The sequence below is a fragment of the Hemicordylus capensis genome, chromosome 4, assembly GCF_027244095.1.
Source record: "Hemicordylus capensis ecotype Gifberg chromosome 4, rHemCap1.1.pri, whole genome shotgun sequence".
Taxonomy (NCBI): domain Eukaryota; kingdom Metazoa; phylum Chordata; class Lepidosauria; order Squamata; family Cordylidae; genus Hemicordylus; species Hemicordylus capensis.
Window position 1 is genome coordinate 117,176,493 of NC_069660.1, and position 21,834 is coordinate 117,198,326.

The following is a 21,834-nucleotide window of genomic DNA, read 5'->3' on the forward strand; positions in this document are numbered from 1 at the left end:
CAGAAGGAAAAGGGAACAATATGGGAAGGGGCAAGAAAACACTCGGGGGTGGGACTAGGGAAGCCACTGCCAGTAAACAATACTGAGCAATGATCTGACTCAGTATAAGGCAGCTTCCTATGTTCCTAAAAGAATGGAAGTTGTTGGATACTTTTGGGATTGGCAGGCTTCCTAAGGCAGCTGCTCCTAACAGCCACTATTTATTTATTTATTCCCCCCACACACACACAAATTCCCAGATACAGCCTCATCCTTGGGGAACATAGAGCAAAAATAAATAAATAAAAATTTATATAAAATGGCTGCTTCCATGAAGAATGGGTTGCTATTTCGTTGTAGCAACAGCCATTTTTTCATCAGAGTTTCCCAGTATGATGTTGTGTCCGGGGTGGTTTGGGGGGCTGTTAAATGAACCCTCTCATTGTGCCACTTTCTGCACAGCAAAATCATTTTTAGAAGAACTGTTTCTGCTATCCTCTAAGCCCCTTGTTTTTGAATTTTTGGGGCAGACTTTGTCTCCCACCCTACCCCACACCATAGGTGTTTTGGGCCCCAAAGTTTCATCACTTCACCCAAATTTCAGCCTCACACTTTTATCTTGGTGCAAACCCTAAACCCTAGTTAGAAATTAACTTGCTATCACCATTTGGCGCTCCAGCCATACATAATTGTAAAGGCATTAGGATAACTGACATCAAATTCTTGCTATTCTAATAAAATAAAACTAAATGTTATTAATATTTAATACAAGTGTATCACTTTAAACATATCAAGCTACAGTTTTTAAAGTTCTTACTGGCTGTCCCTTCTGTTATCTCACCACCACACTTCTGCCTCCAACAAGTCTCCCAGCCTCGGGGGTCTCTCCAGAATGCCCTGCACACTCATGAAGGGCATCCTGGGACTTCCAGGGACCAGGTGGTCCCTGATCTGCACCCCCACATTTTACCACATATTCTATCACAGATCTGCAGCTGAAGTCCAGCAAAATCTTTCTTACCTCTTGAGGATGGTACAGATGACAAAGCTACTTACTCTGGGACAGTTGGGTCATCTCTGTGAGCTCTCTCTATCATCCTGCCAAGTGGGAAGGAGAATTTGATTAGGTGCAATGATGTGTAGTGAAAATGTAGCCCCATATTTGGCCTTGAATCAGAGGTAGACAGATCCATACTGAGTAAGACCCATGGTCTATCTAGCTCAGCATTTGGATTCTTAAGGTGTCCAACTAGATGCTATGAGGAAGTTCACAAGCAGAGCTAAACCTTTTCCAGGCACTAACACTAGACCTTTTTTGGCTTCTGAAGGCAGTCATTGCATCCGCTCAGCTTGTACTTTTGTCTGCCTCAAAAATAAATGTTGAAAGGTTCCACAGAGTAACGTTGCCTCTAGGTAGTTTGCTGAAAAAAACGACAAGGGCGCTATCATGCTGAGTGCAGCCCTTTGAGACAGATTTCAAGAATAATGTTGTCTGTCAGTTTCCTTAAATCTTTTTCCTCTGTGTCATGGGCACTTTGAAAATTGCTCTAAAAATCCCGGGGGGGGGGGTAATCCCACCATTGGGAATTATATTTGATTTATTTTTGTTTGTTTAAAAAGAAAGGTGAAGGAATCTTGCTTTTTGAATTGACTTAGATCCATTCTTATTAAGGAACAGCAAACTGAACACTGAAATGAAATCTTATCCTGTAAGCATTTAGGTTTGGAGCTGTGCACTTGCATATGTAAGATCAGGAAGGAATAGAATATGATCCACCAGAGACTTTCCAGAGAGTCATAATTAGACAAAGAAGCTAAACTGAGATTGAAACAAAAATGCTACAGAGACAGTAACCATGAAGATTGGGTGCTATATTATCCAGTAGCATTCCTTTTCAGCTTGGATTTTAAAATCATTTACACATCTTAAAATATACAGCACATGCTGAAAAATATCTAGCAGTTTGGGGACCATATACCAAACAGCTGAACAAGCCCTCTGAGGATCTTAAAGTAGGAACAATTTCAACAGCATCTTAATCAATTTCTCCTAAGATTTCCATGATTTGATGTTTTTGGAGAGTTTTGATCCACTTTTAATTCCTGTGGCTTTACCATCTGCACAACATTTTTATGAAAGGTAATTTTATCCCCTCTGCCAACCTGTTTAATTGTCAAGGGAAGATTTATTAGTTTCCATGACTCCAGACAATATTTTATTCTCCCTGAGTTTGGAGCCAGGAGCATCTAGTTCCTAATTTTATCAACTGAAAGCAGAGAAGCTGTTCATTAATAAACTAATTCTGACTGGTGGTTCGACATTTGCTTTTCTCTACCTCTCCATCTGGGGATGGAGAGAGAGAGAGAGAGAGAGAGAGAGGAATTTCTGTGTAACCTGGGATCTTAAGTAGACATCCAATGTCTGAGATTTAGGAGGTATCTCTCTTTATTTCCTCCAGATCTTTAACATGGAATAGCAGCTCCAATAAAACAGCCACCTGGAAACATGGATTACTAAGCATTTTCCTAAACAGCAGAAATTTAATAGTCTCACAATCGTTTCATAAAAAGGTCAGGATTGTTTTATGTGCAAAATGCCACACATACCAGCAATTTTCTGTAATCTCTACACACTGGCTGACATGATGAGGAAAAATACTCAAAGTAGTCCCACTGAAATTAAAAGGACATATTGGGCAATGCCTAATGTGTCCTTTTAATTTTAATGGGACTCTTTTGAGCCATTTTCCTCATCACGTAGGCATTGAATATAAATGGTAATATGTATTAAAATGCCAAGAAATTACTGATGGGGTGGATCTCAAAAAGAGAAAGAAAGATAAAAAGGAAGGAAGGGGGATCCCCGCCCCACCGTCCAATCACAAATGCTCATGCCAAATCAGGAAAACCTAGCTTGACATGGGGCTCATTTTGGCTGTCAGCACAAGCGCTCTTTGGAGTTTGGACTACTTTTTTCCTTAGCCAAATTTCTTTAGCAGCAGTAGCAAGGGCTCTAACTGAGCAAAGAGGCTCCTCCCTGAAGCAGTGATTCTCTTTATTGAGCATGAGGAGAGCAACTGGCCCTAACCAACCCCAGCATAGCATCCCTCCAGTGGCTATTGCTGGTGTCTATCTTATGTTTCTTTTTAGATTGTGAGCCCTTTAGGACAGGGAGACAAAGGGCTGATTTATTTTTATTTATCTATGTAAACCACTTTGGGAACTGTTGTTGAAAAGTGGTATATAAATATTCATAGTAGTGGCTCATTGTGGAACCTCTGTTTATTATTTATTTATTTATTTATTTATTCATTCAATTTTTATACCACCCTTCCAAAGTGGCTCAGGGCAGTTTACAATTAAAACAAAGCAATTAAAACCAATAACAGTTAAAACAGAAATATAAACAATATAAAACATCAATTAACAATTAAAACATCATAAAAAACAATTACACAACCAGAACAATTAAAAAACCCTGGAAACCAGGTTATAGCATTAAAACTAATTAAAAACCCTAGAAGCCCAGGCCAAACAGGTAGGTTTTAAGGGCTCTCCTGTAGGTCAGTAAATAATTCAGATTGCGGATTTCTGCCAGGAGTACATTCCACAGCCCAGGAGCAGCTACAGAGAAGGCCTGCCTCTGAGTCGCCACCAAACAAACTGATGGTAACTGGAGATGGACCTCCTCAGATGACCTTAACATGCAGTGGGAATCATGTAGAAGAAGGCACTCTCTAAGATAACTCGGACCCAAGCCATTCAGGGCTTTAAAGGTGATAACCAGCACTTTGTATTTTGCTCAGAAACATATCGGCAGCCAGTGTAACTGTTTCAAAACAGGCATAATATGGTCTCGCCGGGTTGCCCCAGAGACCAATCTGGCTGCCACATTCTGGACTAACTGAAGTTTCCGGTCTACGTACAAAGGCAGCCCCATGTAGAGCGCATTGAAATGGTCAAGCTGGGAGGTTACCAGCTGATGCACCACTGTTTGGCCTTAGAAACTACTGTGAACATGCAAGGCATCTTCCAAGGCAACCAGAAACCATGTGAACTACATTTCCCATGGTTTCTGGTAACCTAGGACACTTTTGCTTCTAGGGCTTAATGTACCATGTAGTGCCTGACATATGCTCCCCACTGCTGCTGGGTAAGTTTCAGAAAGTAAAAGGAGCAACAGGGACTTCACAGCACATGTACTTATATGTTAATGCAGGCACAGAAACAGCTAGGCTCCTTCATCCTCCTAGTGACATCATCATGAATGTGATGTATCCCATTTGGATCCAATTTGAATAGGGTTTGAATTTAAAAAAATTGTTATTGTAGAATAATTTGAGAACTGTGTCACAGTTGTACGTTTTAGAAAGGTTCAGTCTAACTTGGTTTGGAAAAGTTGCCCTTCCCTTCAGGGAACCTTTCGGTATTTGTAATATCCTTCATTAGGCAGTTATATGAGTTGCTTACTGCCTGGGCTCAGACAGGAGCCATAGGTGTGGGGACAAGGCCACAGACCTACCTCAGTGTTCTTTCATATATTCTGCCGAGTGATACTGGTGTCCTTTTGTTTCAGAATGATTGAAAACAGAAACTAAGTCAGTCCAATTTGGTTCCTTTTTTGTTCATTCTGAACCAAATGCCTTCATAGAGGTCTGACTGAAATGAATGGTATATGCTCTTTGAAACAAAAATAGAACAAAACACATAGAAAATGGATTGTTTCATTTTTATTGTAACATGGCAGAAAAAGCAGTTGTTGGCTCCCCGCCCTTTCCCCCCCAACTTTTCTATAATCAGGCAGCAACAGATCATTTGTCAGAGGTCACCATTTTGTTTTCACCACCGTGCTCTGGTTGTAGTGTCATGCTTTTGTGACGATTGTCGGGAAAAGAGTTCTGCCAATGTTGTCATCTGTCTAAAATGTAAACAACGTTTTTTAAAAAAGGAAGAAAACCCCCACTAGTGCTACTATACAAAACAGTAAGGACCCCTTAATGATAACAAATGTTGATAACTAAACAAATAGATTTTTAAACACAGGGATAATTAACCAAATTAGATGTTTCATAATGAAAACAAATGCAGTAACAAAAACAAATTTTCACACCTTCACCCAGTGATGAAATTAGATTCATGCTGCTCCACAAACCCATGATGGATTTTGGTATTTGGTGCTTATTATAGATGTTTTTCCAGAAGGCTATATAATGTTTGCCCCATACTCCACCAGTTACTGCTCACTTTCATCATTCATACTATTCATAATGACAGAAGATACAAATACTTAATGTTGTATCAAACTCTCCTGTAAGGTGCCCTGATATGTTTGTTGTGGTCCAGGCCAGATTTATATACTAAATATGCTCATTAGCTAGCATACAAAATTAGGCCTGTCTCATAGTGTCACCAAGTGACCAAGTTATTTTATATAGTGACCATGTAGGATCTGGGCGCAAGGAAGAAAGGAGCTCAAACCAATCCTAAATGATTCAATGGGCTTTATTGAGTATAAAAGAATAACAACATCAATCTAGCTGAGCAGAAAGCAGAACATTCTATCAATATTACTAACAGTATTTCAACCCTAACCAGCAACAATATTCACCCAGTGTTCCTAACTAACATATGTGTGTGTATTAAATCTTCCTAGAGCCTAATACAATTCAGATACAGACGGAAAATGGGGGGGAGGTAAGGAAGGCTGAGGGCTGGCATGGTTTGGGGAGATCAGGAATTAGTAGAGGGGCGAGGGAAAAGGAGAAGAAGGGGAAAGGATGGAGGGATCCAAGGCTTGTAGAGGCAGCATATTACCAGGATCAGAGGCTTGAGAACGGTGGATCTTTCAGCTGAAGAAGAGAAGCTTCTGGCTCCAAACAGGAGCTTTTAGATCAAGCATGCAGTTTGCTCAGAGCACAGCTGAGAGTCAGAGCACCATGGCTGGGGAAGTCTTGACTTCTCACTGTGCAGTGGAAGTCACAGACAGTTCCTGTCCATGGACAGAGTCCTGCTTGTTGCCCCGCAGCTTAGCAGCAAACTCTGGGATTGCTCGTGAGCAGATCTTGCTTGTAGGCACAAGATTGTGTGTAGGCACAAGACTGCTAGCTCTCTGTCCAGTAAGCCTGTTCTTTATAGTTGTATTTTCCTTTGATCTCTCATAGAGTCTATTCAAATCTCCTCATCTTTTCCTGGGTCCCCAAAAGGGTGACAATGTTGTTACCTTCTGGAAAATGTCTTTTAATTATTCAGGATATTGGCCAGTCCAGAGAGATCTGAATCCCATCTTCTGTAAACTGTGAGCTTAGAAAGGGAGGGGGACATTGCCCAAAGCAAATCTGCATTTCTGAGCTGCAAATGGGCATCTTCTCTTGTCCCAGATTTGCTAGCCTGATCCCAAAAGGTGTTAAAGTGTTAGTAAAGTAAGAATTAAAGTCTATAGGTGTTTTATTTGTGTGCATGTACCTATGTCGAATTTCTATAGAGCGCAATTGAGTCAATCATTGAAAAAGATTAACATAGACTTCTTGCAACAGGAAAGGGGAGATCAGCCTCTGGCCTCTTCCACAGACATTATCTGATAGTGAGTCACATTTTAGCATTTGGATTGTTCTGGCCTGGCTTTTGTGCTTCCTTGAGTACCCATTTCACAATACAATGCTGGATTGCCTCCTCTTTCACAGAGCAGTGCATGAGGCAGGCAAGAGACCTGGGTGTCAGTTCACCTTGAGTCCAGGCAGTAATTCATTCCTTAATAAAATTGAACTAGACACAGGCCTGAATTCCATATAATTCTGGGCTGGTATCTCTGGGTTGAATGTTGGGGTCAAGGGGGGGGAGCATCCCCAATGGGGGGGCGTCTCCAACATGTTTCACTTTAGTATCCGTTCCTCTACATCATGTTGAGTGAGAAAAATATTTCATAAATCACTCCATAATTATTCTCTCTCTCTCTCTCTCTCTCTCTGTTTTACAGACTTCTTTAACAAAGTGCTCTATGGCAGGAAATATTCTTTAGTAAATTAGACACTAGTTCGGGAAGGCTGCTATTCTTAACCAAGCATTATCCTTTTCTCAGTATCCTGGCAAATATAATCTACTATGCAACTGAAACATGCATTGAAACATGAATGCATCTCCCACTCTTAGAGGGTATTCACATGACCGTTCAGGAGGTTAGGCGGGCAAGAGGGAAATGCTGCAAAACCTTACCTTCCCCCAGATGATCCCTCACACATTACAGGGAGCATGGACTACACTCCCAAATGAGCAGTGCTGCACCAGGCAGCGTGGCACTCCGGAAGCTGGGATGACACGTCCTGGCCTCCAGGTATCCCACAATGTACCATACACTGAGTGTGGTGCATTGGGGGAATCCTGCAGAGGATGGGTGCTTTAAGAGCCTGTGTCTGTGTCTCCTCGGGCTGCATGCAGAAGCCGGGCTAAGAAGCCCTAGCCTGGATTTGGCTGTGTGTGAGAACAACTTCTTGATTTGCAGAGGTGTCTTGAGATTTATCAAGATGATGCCAGATGTAAGTAACTGAATTACTGTCACTGTATTGTTCGACGACTTCTCTGGAAGATTATGTAGCATAACGCTCAGGACTGAGCAAGTTGTGTTGGGGCGGGGGGAAACCCTTTCTTTTGGGAACAATCTTTCAAAGGATATTTCCAGTCCAAGAGGGTGGCAACTGGGAAAGAGGTCAAGGGAAGGCTATTGCAATAAGAACCAGACACAGGTCCTAATTTTCTGGGTCAGTTGTGCAGGCAGAGTGGGAGTTGAAAAATAAAATTACACAGCTCTCTGTTCAGTACACACTATTCATTTCCAGGGAATTTTGCCAACAGCTCCATTCACCTATGCCATCCAAAGAGGTTTCCTTTATCAGTTGCTGGTTAATGATTTCTCTTACTTTGACCTTTACTTTACTCATCTCTAGCATTCCCTCCCGCCCTGTATATTTTCTTCAACTAGTTTTTAATAGGCATCAGTTTAGACCACATTTGGCGAGAAGGATAAATCCTGCACTCTCCTTGCTCACTCTTCGAAAGGATTAACTATTCTGAAATTGTTTCTACGTACTTTTGCCTTCCCAGCCAAGGTGCCTTGAACTGGAACATCTTTGGGTAAGCTCTAAGTCTCGAAACAGTAGATAGCGAAGAAATAGTGATTTCGGCTGAAGCTTGGAAGGAGAGTCTAAAACGACACAGTGTTTGTATTGTATATTGTACCTCCGTTAGGCTACACAGAAAAGGTTGAACAATATTATGGTCCTTGGAGCACAGTGCTGGACAGGCAAAGAAATACATTGGTAGTCTATTTAGTTTTGCAAGTGTGCAGACATGTAGAAAGCATTAGTGCAGTCATTCATAACAGAAACTTGTGGAGGAGAGGACACTCACCAAGCCAATTCTTCAAATTTGCAGGGTTGTTGCTGTCTAAAACAGTTTACACATGAGCAGGGCTCTATGTCACAGCCATGATAAATGTGAGCAGGAATATCTATTTATTAAAAATTTATGCCATTTTTTGGTCAGAGCGGAGACTCTCGGAATGGCTGGCAGAAAGTTTAAAGGCACAATGTACTAAAACATACAATTTAATACAGATAAATAATCTAATTTTAAAACAATTTAAAACAGAAAAAAATCTGCTCTGACCAGAATCAACAGAATAAAAAAAGTATCACCCATTCAGATTAAAGTAGAAGATACAGATATCAGGGTCAGATCTACAATAGGGGTGTGTGAGCCAGCTTGGATCAAGCTGGGCTTAATGCTGAGCCAGACCGGCTTGACAGGTTCGAGTTTGGACTGGACCAGCCATGTTTGAGCCAAACTGGGCCCAGTGCAAACCAGAGCAATACTGGTAAAGAGGAATCCAGTGAGGATTCCCTTTTACCAGTACAGGCAGGGGCAGAGGGGCTTCGCAGGGGCAGGGTTGGGAGGGCAGTAAACTTGAGCCAAGTCTGTGTGGTGGCTGCAGGGGATGGCAGTCATGCAAATGGCCTTTGTGCATGTGTGGAGGTCAGTAAAATGGCCCCCATGTAGGCACAGAGGCCTGAACTGGGCTGCTGGTGCTCCGGGCTACTTGAAGGGGCGGGGGTGAGAGGAGCTGCCGCAACCCCCATGGCTCATACTTGTAAGTACATATTTACTCCCTTCCCACCCTCTCTATACTTAGGAACACACACCCCACCCCCAAACTGGTAAAGGGGAATCCTCACTGGATTCTTCTTCATCAGGATCGCTTTAAGTTGGTCAAGCTGGCTTGGTTCTAACTCAAACTGGGTCCAGCTCAACTGGGCCAAAACTGAACCAGAACTGGCAAATCCAGTTTTGTGCACACCTCTAATCTACGGTAGCTGGGAAAGCCCCAGCCTCCAAAGCTCTAAGAGCCCTTTTATGAAGCAGAGCCTGATGAGTGCCAAAGCCAACTCTCACACCCCACCCCATCCCCGAAGCAAATTTACAAGGCATTTAATTAAGCTAAATTTATGCCACTGAAGACTCACATAGCAAATGACTGCTTGTAAGCCTTTGTTGCATTTGGCTTGGAATCATGAATTACAGTGCCATTGAACAGCCTCTAATTGTGCCCTTCTGCTTTCTTCAAGGAGACTTTTAGAAAAGTGAGCAGTTTTCATTGATGGGTGAACTGATTCATACTCCTCTCCCAAATGTTTTGGAGTTTGGCAACTCATCCTTCTTTTCAAAGAGAGAGATTTTTCATGGAATGTCCAGTGTTTTGGTGGGCTATGAGACCTCTTATCTCAAAGAAATGGTCAGATAAGTCACTATCAGAAGGATCTAAGACCAGCTATAGATACATATTTAGATCAATATATAATACTGGAGCAAAAAGTTTGTTTTCCAGGAAGTGAACCCATACCACTCTAGTCATATTTGTAAGGAGAAACCATATAGGCCATGAAAATGACATGACCTCCTTCCATATCAGGAGGTGAACAAATCCTGGTGTTGGAGGGAACAGTGCTGTTCAGTTAAACTATTATTATTATTATTTCTTGTTTACACAGTCAGACAGGTGTAACTGACTGGTTTGTTTTATCCAGACATTGAGTCCTTCCCAAGGACCTGGGATGGCTGAATTTTATCATCAGTACTGTTGGTTTTTATAGATATCGTTGCAAAATATAGGCTATTCCCAGTAAAGTTGCTTTTTGTAATTGGCTGGTGGTGATTTCTGTGGCCCCTATGGCGATGAGGTGCTCTTCAAGTTGTTTTAGAATTGCACCTAGGGTGCCAATTACCACTGGGATTATTTTGGTCTTTTTCTGCCACAGCCTCTCAATTTCAATTTGTAGATCTTTGTATTTTGTGATTTTTTCCATTTCTTTTTCTTCTATTCTGCTATCACCTGGTATTGCTATGTTGATTATTTAAACTTGTTTTTCTTTCTTCTCGACTACAGTTATATCTGGTGTATTGTGTGGCAGATGTTTGTCTGTTTGTAGTCGGAAGTCCCATAATATTTTTGCATCTTCGTTTTCAACCACTATCAGCCTGGAGAATGCCCAAGTATTTGTAACGTTCTTTCTCTTCCAGGTTCTTGATCTTACTTCCATTGGGCAGTTCTATTCCTTCTGTTTTTGTTATTTTTCCTCTTTTCATTATTAATGCAGCACACTTGTCTAGTCCAAACTCCATTGCTATATCGCTACTGAATATACGGACAGTGTTTAGCAGTGATTCGATTTCTGACTGGGACTTCCCATACAACTTCAGATCATCCATGTACAGCAGATGGTTGATTTTACTTGATGTTTTAGATGTTTGGTATCCAAGGCCTGTTTTGTTGAGTATTTGTGAAAGTGGGGTCATGGCGATTACAAACAATAGCGGGGATCGTAAGTCCCCTTGGAAAATGCCTCTTCTAATACTAACCTGTCCAAGTGCCTCGCCATTGATTGTTAACTGTGTACTCCACATGCTCATTGCTTTTTTAATAAATATCTGAATGTTTTTGCTGACACCAGTTGTTTCTAAACATTTTAGTATCCATGTGTGAGGCAATGAATCAAAGGCTTTCTTGTAGTCAATCCATGCAACCCTTAGATTGGTTTTTCTTCTCTTGCAATTTTCTAAAATCATTTTGTCAATCAGCAGCTGGTCTTTTGTGCCTCTGGTGTTCGGGCAATTTCCTTTCTATTCAACTGGAAGCTGTTTGTTAGTTAATAAGTGTTGCATCACTTCATCTGCTATTATTCCAGTTAATAATTTGAACATGGTTGGCAGGCAGGTTATCGGTCTATAATTACTTGGAACTACACCTTTTGCTGGGTCTTTCATGATGAGATGAGTTTCCCCAGTTGTTAGCCATTGTTCAATATCACCACCTTTCATAATGTGATTGAACTGTTTTGATAGTTGTTTATGAAGGCTTGTGAGGTGTTTCAGCCAAAAGCCATGCAGTTCATCGTCACCTGGCGCAGTCCAATTTTTAATTTTCTTTGCTCTTTCACTTATTAATTCTGGTGTTATTATTAGATCTTGCATTTGTTGTTGGTTACATTTTTCAACCTCTTTCATCCAGCCTGCTTTTTAATTATAATCTATTGGATTGTCCCATAATTTCCGCCAGAATTGCACTGTTTCTTCTTTATTTGGTGTTTCTACGTTTCTTGCAGTTTCTCCTTCTATGCTTTGGTAGAAACGTCTCTGATTCGACTGGAATTGGAGATTCTGCCTGTGTTGTGTAATTCTGGCTTCATATCTGCTAATCTTCTTTGACACTGCTGTTATTTGCTGCTTTATTATTTCCAGGACTTCTCTAATTTTCCTTGAATCTAGGTGGTATTTTTGGATCAGATACTGTTTGGTGTTTTCATTCTTCAGCTTCTTGTCTTTCATATCTTTCAATTTACTAGCATCTGATCTAAGCCTGGAGATTTTATTTTCTAATCTAATCTTCCATTTAAGTGATGTACTCTTTCTTTTTTGACAGGTCCACTGATCTTATATCCAAGCTCTTGTGTTGTTATTGTTGCTGCACTGTACATTAGTTGGTTTGTTTCTTGCAAATTATTGGTTGTTATTTCTGCAAGTGCAGCATTGACATCTTTTAATGCGTGAGCAAGTTGTTTTTTGACAACTGTTTTTAGAGCTGGAAGTCGAACCCTGGTGGTTGTTTGGTTCATGTGCTCAGTTATTTTTTGCTTTAGTTCTTTTTGCTTTTCTGTTAAATCGCATTTGGGTTTTTGAGGTGAAGGCAAAGGGGATGTTGCCTGGTTTTAATTTTGAAACAGTTCAGCAACAGTGGCATCCTCGATTTCCAACACCTCCTCCACCTGCGCCTGAGCAACTTCTTCAATTGGTGGTAATTCTTCTTCCATATCTTGAGCCTGTGTTGCTCTTTGCAGTTCTCCCAGCTCAACTCCTGTGAATACTTTGTTTCTTATTATGAATCTTCTCTGGTCTGCCAGCCTTTGTTCTGTTATTTCTGTGTCTGGATGCTTCTCTTTCCAAATTTGGTACATTCTTTTAAAATAACCTCTTCTAGTTGGACTAGACTTGTAATAGCAGATCATTATTTCCTTGTTGGCATTTTTCGCATTTTTTTTTGGTTAAGCGACGTTTCTTCCAGTAACTTTGCTGTCTCCAGCCCTGGTTGCTCAACTGAAGATTCTGAGTCCTGTTGCCCACTTGCCACCAGATGTCCAGGGACTATAGCATCTGGCGCGGTCCTTGTTGACCCGGGCAACGACCGATCCGGTATAGATTTATTAAAGTTATGTCTCACCATATTGTTGATGGGAGAGGCACTCTTTGTCTGGCTCCTCTGGTGATACCTGTCCAGTATGGTTGGACCTCTGGCATAGCTCTCACCTTCATCAGAACACACAAGCCCCACAACCACGCCAAGGTAGTGCCTCACTGGGGGTTAAATAATAATAATAATAATAATAATAATAATAATAATAATAATAATAATAATTTGATTTCTATACCACCCTTCCAAAAACGGCTCAGAGCGGTTCCTCCTTACACATGGTTCCTCCTTACAACCATTATCAGAGATGTATAGGACCATACAATAAGGACATGGCACCCATGCTGTTCTGTGTAATAAACATTGGGCCTGAAATGTAGCATGACTTTACACCAACAAAAAAACAATCAAGGCTTAGTGTATTTGATGGTGCTGCAGAAGTTTCTATGAGTACATGTTCAGGAAGGTGAGTATCAAACTAGTGTGATGCCCATATCCCATGATGTTGTTGAAGAAAATTGACTCTGCTTTGACTGCTCTATGAGTTGTTGAGCTGCAGCAGTGGCTTTTAAAAACTGAATGTTTCAAGGTCTAGTATAGAGCAAGCCCTTTTGGTTCAGTGGGCACATAAAAAACTGTGCTTGTCCTCTGTCCAGCTTTCTGATCCCCACCCAGTTCTGCCCTCATAGCTGTTTGCTAGACTTCAGCTATATGTTGATAACTACCATAATCTATTTAGATAAACACAAGTGCTAACATTTATCTGCACCCCCTGTGTTGAGTTTATAACTGTCAAGCCTCCCACTGGTTTCTCATTGCAATAGTCTACTCTTTACGGTTGGTTTCTTCAGGTACTGCAGACATGTAGAGGCAGATACAGAGAAAGCCCTTTTGCATTTAAAGAGATCACCAAGGATGCTGACCAAAGGATCTTTGTTATGTACCTTGAACGCACAGTTACCCTTCACGTTATAAAGGTGATTTCAACTGGATTAAAGTGAGTATTATCCATACCCAAAGCATGAAGAATTGCCTCATCTCAAACATTACAATGCAGAGTGGGCAAAAATAATCCTCATTCCAATGGCCATTTCAGGCTCAGAAGGTTCCCCTATAGGAGGTTCTCTCCCCGCTCCTCAATTTTATAGGGTGCAAGCCTTCAGAATCAGGCTTAGAACCTAGCACCAGAAATTGTCTCCATTGCTTAGTTCTGATGCTTGTTTCAAAGGTCCACACTCTGGAAAATGGGAGAAGGAAAGTCAGCTCCTGTGTGTGGTCTTTCCTCCTCTGTTTTCCAGAGTGCAGCCTGCCTCAGTGTTTTATGATGGATCCATGGAGCTCCACTGCATTAAACAAGGAGTGAGGGACCCATCAATTCTCTGTTTACATTTAATCTGAGCCAGAAAGTCTATTCACACAATCAGCCCTACACAGGCTTGGGCAGTCCTACCTGGGTAGGGCTGCTCATGTGAAGTGCCATGATCTAGGCTGTTCCCATCACTGCCTCCCCCAGTAGCCTGAATTTTTTACCTGGACATTTACCTGGGTTAAATGGCACAAGTGTCCCCTTTACCCCAGGTCCAGGGCCATGTGAATGCTCGGGCTGGAGCATTCCATAACCCAAGAAGTGACAGAGCCAGGTGGCTAGAGTGCCCAGCTAGAGGGGAAATCCCTCAATGAACTGTGCTGCTTGCCTGGTGCATTTTGGGATTCCTGGAGGCCAGGAGGTTATTTTACCAGCCTCCAGAGATCTGTGCTGCACAGCGCAGCGTGGCTCATGGAAAGTGAATGATTGTCTGGGGGGAAGGTTGGTTCAACCCTGCCTTCCCCACCACCACCCTCCTCACCCCAGTAGGTTGTAAAAATGACCTTAGAGAATAATTTGGGGGGTTTTTTTGTAAAGCTTCTCCTTGGAAAGGGGCTTTAAGGAGCCCCTGAAAGTTGTTTCCAAGTAGCTTAGGAAATTTCCCCATTCCTAAGACTCGTGCTTCTGAATCCAGAAATACAAGTCCAGGTGACAGCATTAATACTTTCCCAATATAATGGACATGTTGCCCAAGACCAGTCTTGTAAGTCCATTCCTCAGATTGTGCCTTTGTCAACAGAACAGAACAGAACTTTATTATGGTCAGAGACCAATATACAAAGAAATACAAACAATGCGTCATGTAAATAAAATAAAAAGAGAGAAGATAAAAATGTATAAACTACTTATGAAATGCATTGCTAAAGATCAGATTGAGTTTTGCAGATTATAAAACAAAACCTGGCCACTATATTAATAATTTTTTCATCTGGGTTAAGTAATAAAAACTTCAAATAAAAATCATCAGAGTGTTCTAAAAACTTAGACAATAAGGGGGAGATTAATTTCAAGTGGGCTTCCTTAAAAAAATCGCAGTGTAAAATTGAATGTGTGCTGGTCTTCACTTGGCCAGAACTGCAAGGACAGAGGCGGGCAGGGAAAGGGATGCCCTTGAACCTGCCTCTAAAACAGCAGATGGAAGGGCGTCCATTCGGGCCAATATCAATGCACGTCTGAATTTGAGGATAATAAAGGAATGCAGATAGCCTGCTGGCTTGAGATTAAACAATTGCGCCCCGAGAAAGACGGTCTTAGAAATAGAAGCAGCTTCCTCTTGCAATCCTACATCAATGATGCATTGTTTTGATCTCCCCTTTAGCCTGGTCATTGCCCATCTGCAGCAGAACCTCTGGGGAAAACCCATAGTAAGTTAATTTATCAATAATCATTGAAAACCATTTAAATTTAAATGAATCGGTCTTAATGAGGGAAGCCAAGCCTGAGCTGGAGGACATACATTTTAACCAGAATAGAAAATAGTTCTCCAGATTCCGGATTCCATTCATAGCAGGCCAACCTCTCTTCTCAGTACCACCGACAGAACACAACAAGGGACAGCTAATAAGCATCTCAGGAATGTAAACTGCAAAACTTCCAAATCTGAGAAGTTTCGAGGTGGACCTAATTGGGCACCATAAGACAACTGAGAAAACACTTTAGTGGTAAATAGTTTAACCACTGCGGGGATAAAAGAAGCACCTCTCGAATAGTAAAAGGAAGTTATGAGTTTTGTGGTGAGTTGAGCCTACATCAGAGAGGAATTATAATGGGCACTATGAGACGCTGAGGAGTGAAAAACAACTCCAAAGTACTTGAAAGAATTGACTTGGGCTATCTTATGGCCATTCAAGGACCAATTATGGAGTAGGAAGCAAAGACCATAATCTTGTTTTTTTGATAATTTATCGCAATCGCCTCTTGCGTGCAAAATTTTGATAAGAGAATCAAAGCACATTTCAAACCAATTGGGGTTGATGCCATATTGTTGGCGTATAGCAAAACAGAGATATGCCTATTAGCAATTTTAGGGGGGTGGGTGGAAGGGCTAGAAACAGAGGACTACAGAACTGATATAAAGATTGAATAACATGGGAGCTAATAAACAACCTTGACAGACACCCCTACAAGAGGGTATGGCTGCTGACAAAGCCCCTAATGCAGTATAGCGGACCTTCAGCAGGGCACTATTATAAAGGGAAATTATCAGATGTAGCAGTCTCCTGTCTATTCCTAGATCCCATAATTTCTGCCAAAGCCTCTCCCGTGAAATTAAAACCTTTGTCAACAATTATTTCTTTTTGGAAGTATTTCATTTTTATTGCCATCATAATTATTAATATATTTTCAAATAGTGGGATTGCATGGACAGAAGATGAAACAGAGAAAGGAAGGTTAGGCTGTTAGAGTGTTCAAAGAACATTCAAATGCTTTATGATTTAGAGATCTCCACAGAACTACCACCCCCTTAAAAATCAGGTTTCAAGGAGGGGAAAACAAACAATATCACAACAATAATCTTTGGAAGTCAAAGCTCTTTTTCCTTTGCACTTAACAGGCTGCCAAAATATTATACGCCTGACAGCTGAAAGTTAAAGTCTATAATTTGTTTTTGGGAGAAAACAGAATGTTGTAGAAAATATGTGGTACACAACAACTAAAGGGTGGCACCCATTCCAAAATGACGGCATGATTTTGAGATATTGATGCCTTTAGAAAACAAAGAAGTTGAACGTCAATTAAAAGCTAGTGACAGAGAACAGGGTCTGGTATTATTACTATCTGACTAGTCCTTGTGCTTCTAATACATCTGTCACTGTCAGCTGAAGGGTTATATTTAATTCTGAATCATTAGTCATGTCTTCTCACCAAGCCCAGGAATTCACAAAATCAGAATCTTAATGGTAAGACTATCCTCAGAGGACAAGCTCAGTTACATGTCGTGATTTTGGTAGGTAAGCATGTGATATTAATATACTGGTTGCACCACCTGTCACTCAATATAATTAAGTCCACGGCAAACCAGGTGTGGGCCTACTTTTCTGTGACATGGCTGAGGATCAAAGGATAGCAGTAGACAGCACAGGTGCAATTATTATAGCTAAGCAATTATTATTGTTGTTGTTGTTGTTGTTGTTATTGTCATTGTTGTTGAACTTTCAACTCAAATTTGAGGGGAGTGAAAGAAGGGACCAACCTCTCCCACAGCTTATCTTTTTGTGACACCTCCTGTTTCATGGTGCTAGGGATTACAAACTGGTGGCTGCAATTTTTTCCCCAACGAGCTCCCAAGAACACCACTATAGCAATCTTCAGATGGTCTTAGTGTGAGCAGCACTCACACTTACTGGGTTTCACCCGGCTGCTATCTCTCACTTCTTCCCGCACATATTTACATTTTCTTCCCAGTACATACATTTACAGCACAATTTGTCTGAAGGGGAAGGCATAATAATCCCATGATTATGAGCTGCAACCTCATAACCCATGAGTTACAACCTCGATTGAAGTTCACCTCCTCCTTCAGACAAATAGCACTGTAAGCATGTTCTTGGGGCAGGAAGGTGTGTGTGACAGTGGTACAATGGGACTTCTTCCCCACTCTAAGTGTGAGCACTGCTTGTGCTGATAACGTCTGAAGAGAGCTTATATGATGACATAACATCACTCTGATAGGGGCTTTAGGGGAAAAATTGCACTCATCAGCCCACATCAACATTTGGATTGGTAAATTTTAAGGAGAATTTTGAGAGCAAATCATTATAGCTGTTTTTGGTTTTTTTTCAATACCACACCATCCCCTAGGAAAAAACTTAGGATGCCAATATCATCTTAATTGGAATGTTGGCGGGGGGCGGGGGCGGGGGGTTGCTATGATTTCTATAGCCATGTCAAAGAGAGAACAGCTGGACACCATCCAAGAAAAACAGGACATGTATGTCAAAAACCTACCCAAGATGTAGTTTGCAAAGAGATATCAGAAAATAGCTAAGGCTAGTTAAAAAGAGGCAGGCTGCAGTAGCCCTGTCATTTGAACATGATACTGATGGATCACTTCTTGAAATGGCCAGGATTGTAATGAAAAGCTTTGTGAATGCGCTAAGAGTGTTTTAACTGGTCACTGGAGACCAAAGCGTGGAGGCAACATGTCCAAACCCAGTTTGTCTAGCACTGGTCTATAACACAATGTGAATAATGAGGTGCTATCGAAAAAGAGAGAGAAAGAGAAAATATTCCAACTGATATTTTTGTTTCCTAACACTTAAATTTCTGGGAGAGATTCCATTGGCAATTGACTAAGTGCTATAAGACTAGGAGAAGATGTTTCAGCAGCTCAGTTGATGCCATGGTTAAATATGCTGCTTCTGAAGAGGCAATGAGGGTGACTTTGATTGTTCATTTAAATAAACCCCCAAAATAGATATGAACGAGCTTGATAAGCTTTTCTTGGCTGGGAGTGTCTCCTTGCAAACATTAGCCAATACGATACAAAATACAACAGCTGGTTTTTGCAAGAAAATGCTGTGAAGCTGCAGAGATAAGCAAAGCAACAATCTTTAATGCATTTCAAGCAGAACTTAAATAACACAGTTGTTTTAATCAGTTGTATTTGCCTTTCGCTCTTTAAAAATAAAGTAAATTTGTTGATGAGCAAGTAATATTTCCCCAGTTGCTTCATTATCAGCATTGTAAATGTTAGCCAGAAATTTGTGCCAGAACTGATACATCTGTTCTGACAATGCTTCAGAGTAGATTTGGATATAGGGGGATAAAATACATTACCATCTCAATGGCATGACCAGGTCCATTACAATAAAAAGTTGAGACAAACGGGTGTCATTTTCTTGGGCTAATGTGCTATTATTGCCCTTCTCCACAATCCCTAGGGTTACCAGGTCCAGATCACCAAAACAGAGGACACAGAGGACATTTATCACCAAAGAATATGAAAGAGTGCGAAGAGAAGACACCAATGTGCACAAAATTTGCACATGGGAAGATAGATAGATAGATAGATAAGTTCATTTAAAATAATTACAACTCATCACAGTTGGAAAGCCTATGACCAGGTGACCTGGATGTTGTCTAGGCGCTATGTACTCAAAAGCTCTTGTTTCTTTATTTGTCTCTCTCTTCTTTTATCTCACTCACCTCCCTGCTCCCCTCAAACAAAGAAAACGAATACACTCCTCAGCCTTCCTGCCTACATTCCCATTCCTGTACCTACATTGTCCGTGTTTGTCCACTGACTTCTCCATTTCTCCAAAACTATTCATTCCTCCCATCTTAAACATTTTTTTACCTCTTCCTCTTCCTCTCCATTCTTCATTCTACCCAGAGCACTCAATCCAGATATACAGTCCCAGACTCCCAGCCCCACTCATATGTGGGTGTGTGCTCATCCTTGGCTAAGTATTTGTGCTGCTGTGGTTGGGTTGAGAGGAGTCAGGTCCCAAGGGCAACTGCAGTTGTCATCCCAGTTCCCTTCCCCGACCAATAGTAGCTTCTGGCCTAAGGCTCAGGGCCGGATTAAGCTAGTGCGGGGCCTGTAGCATGTGTTATAAAGGGGCCCTAAATTTTAAAAAATGCACATAAATATTAAAACATAAATTATTTACTTGCATAGTAAAGTAATTCAATTTTTTCATTTGCTATATTTTGGAGTATGGGAGACCAAGCCACAAACTCACACTTACTACAACACCAGTGAACATTTATATACCGTTTTTCAATCAAAATTATCAAAGTGGTTTACATAGAAAAATAAAGAGTGGATAGATGATTCTCTGTCTCCAAAGGGCTCACACTCTAAAAGAAAAATGTGGTAGGCACCAGCAACAGCCACTGGACAGATGCTGTGCTGGCCCTTCTCTTAAAAGGCACATTTAGCAGAAAAGGGATATTTAATCTAGCATGGACCAAATAAAAGAGGTAAAGTTTTAACTTTAATTCCCAGTTGGAAGCCGGGTGTGTGGGGCCCTCGAAAATGCGGGGCCTGTAGCCAGGGGCATAGTAAGGTTGGAGTGGGCCCAGAGGCAACATTTTAAAATGGGACCCTCACTGATCTCACACACACACACACACACTTCACAATAGATAGTGCACTCACACTCACATCCCCATTATGAATATGGTGAATATTTATATGGTTGTATTTATAACTATATTGTTATAAATATAATGATATACTGCCAGCCAAACAGCAGTCCAAGTTCAAGAACCAATCACCTCAACATTAACACACTCTCAGCCACAACAGAGTGACTGAATAAGGAATTCTTTTGAAAGGCTAATGGCGCTTTTTTGCTTAGAGATGTGACCCCAGGACATTTTCTAACCTAAGCCCCACCATGAGAAAATGGGAAGCAGAAAGGTGTAGGAAGCCCAACCCGACAAAGGAAAATGCCAGTTCAGTTCTTCCACTCTTCCCCGCACTCCGCCAGGCACGACCCCTTCACTGTCTCCTTACTCAGAGTTCTCGGAGAAAGACACAGAGCTTTCTGCAGCACGATCCTATACACATTTACTCGAAAGTAAGCTCCACGGTGTTCCTTGGGGCTTACTCCAAAGCCCTGGTGGAGCGGGACCGCCGGTGGCCTGTGTGCGGCCTCCGCGGTCCTGCTGACCCTGCCCCCACGCCTGACATCAGATGCTGGGGCGTGATCTGGCTGAACAGAGCCTTGAGGCTTCGGCCAACTCAGTTGCACTCTAACTGCTGAAGAGGCCGCGCGGCCCCTTCAGGAGCTACTTAGGCTGGCGCCGCATTTGCAGCGCGCAACCAGGAGAAGCTGTTCCATGCCTTTGCAGGGAAGAGCCGCTCCTGGCTGGCACTGCGAATGCAGCGCCAGCCTTAGTTTAGCTCCGAAGGGGCTGCGTGGCCCCCTCTCAGGAGCTAAACTACCGCCCCCGCATCTGATGTCAGACGCAGGGGACGTGTCGGGGCCACTCCCACGGCCCCTGATTGGTCAGTGGCAAGGGTTCTTCGAACCCATTGGCCCAATGGTGGCTCCGCCCCTGCTCCAAAGCAAGGTGTGCATAAGGCCATAGCTTTACAACCCAATCCTCTGTGTGTTTACTTGAAAAGAAAGAGTATTTATCAGATATGGAGGGGGTGGGAAGGGGAAAACCTAATTAACGGGGGTGGGGGAGGTGGCAGATGCTGCTGCCTTATTCATTCAGCCACATTTAGGTCTCTGTAACTTACTTTTCCCAGAGTCTTACTCAGCATGGAGGGGAAGTGGAGGAGGGAAGCTCTTGCCATAGTGCGCGCTCTCTCTCTCTCTCTCTCTCTCACACACACACACATGCGCACACGGCAAGGAGGACATTGTCCTTCTCCCTCTCTCTCTTTCTCTAAGCACTGTTACCTAACCCACACCCATGGTGGTGCGTTTGGGGTTCTTAAGAGGCTGCAGTTCAGTTCTAGGCTTGGGGAGATCATTGGTGGTGGCTGCTGCCGCCGCCGCTGCCTTCTTGCAGCCCAAAATTGTTTCAAGCAAGAGTTGGCAGGGTGTTCCAGAGTTACCCGCTGGTGAGACTGTCTCCAGGCTGGGCTGCAGAGAGGAAAGGCTTTCCATTGGGAGCAGGGGGCAGGCTGGGGCAGGGATGGGATGGGCAGAAAGCTCACATGTGCGCCTCACTCCCCTTTTGTTTGGGTGCAATTCCGAACAGTTAGGTGCCAGGTTAACACCTTTCTGGAATAAAGTATTTGCATAATGAGAAGCAGCAGCAGCAGCTTCCCTTTCATGAATTCTAAACGTGA

General features: G+C 42.1%; 1 long non-coding RNA gene across 1 annotated transcript; it reads right to left on the bottom strand.

The window, feature by feature from the left end:
- Positions 1-4,764: 4,764 nt before the first annotated feature.
- Positions 4,765-20,692, bottom strand: LOC128325228 (uncharacterized). The gene is made up of 3 exons (XR_008307317.1): positions 20,542-20,692; positions 8,060-8,173; positions 4,765-4,897 (listed from the first exon to the last, which is right to left on the bottom strand). It is a non-coding gene; the product is annotated as an uncharacterized LOC128325228 (long non-coding RNA).
- Between the last annotated feature and the right edge of the window lie 1,142 nt (positions 20,693-21,834).